A 322-nucleotide genomic window follows, 5' to 3' on the forward strand; every position below is an offset into this window, starting at 1 on the left:
TAACATAACGGGCACATTCATTACCAAATTGGCCTAAATATATATCTATGAATAACATGAATAACATCTTAGGAACAACGTACGAATACTCATCTCTAAAACTACGAGGCACTCGAGTGGGCGGAGCTAAGGGAAGGCGAGTCCAGTGACCGGTCAGTGACGTCATGCATAGTGGGCGTGGCCAAGGACAGCGGTAGTGTTATTAAAGTGTGACATCTGTAGCTAAGGGTCATATACAGTGTATCCACAGGACCAGATAGTGTGGACAGTCTGTTCTGTTCTGTTCTGTTCTTTCGTAATTATTATTTTTTTTACTGTTATA

The sequence above is a fragment of the Palaemon carinicauda genome, chromosome 2, assembly GCF_036898095.1.
Source record: "Palaemon carinicauda isolate YSFRI2023 chromosome 2, ASM3689809v2, whole genome shotgun sequence".
In the NCBI taxonomy this organism is placed as follows: domain Eukaryota; kingdom Metazoa; phylum Arthropoda; class Malacostraca; order Decapoda; family Palaemonidae; genus Palaemon; species Palaemon carinicauda.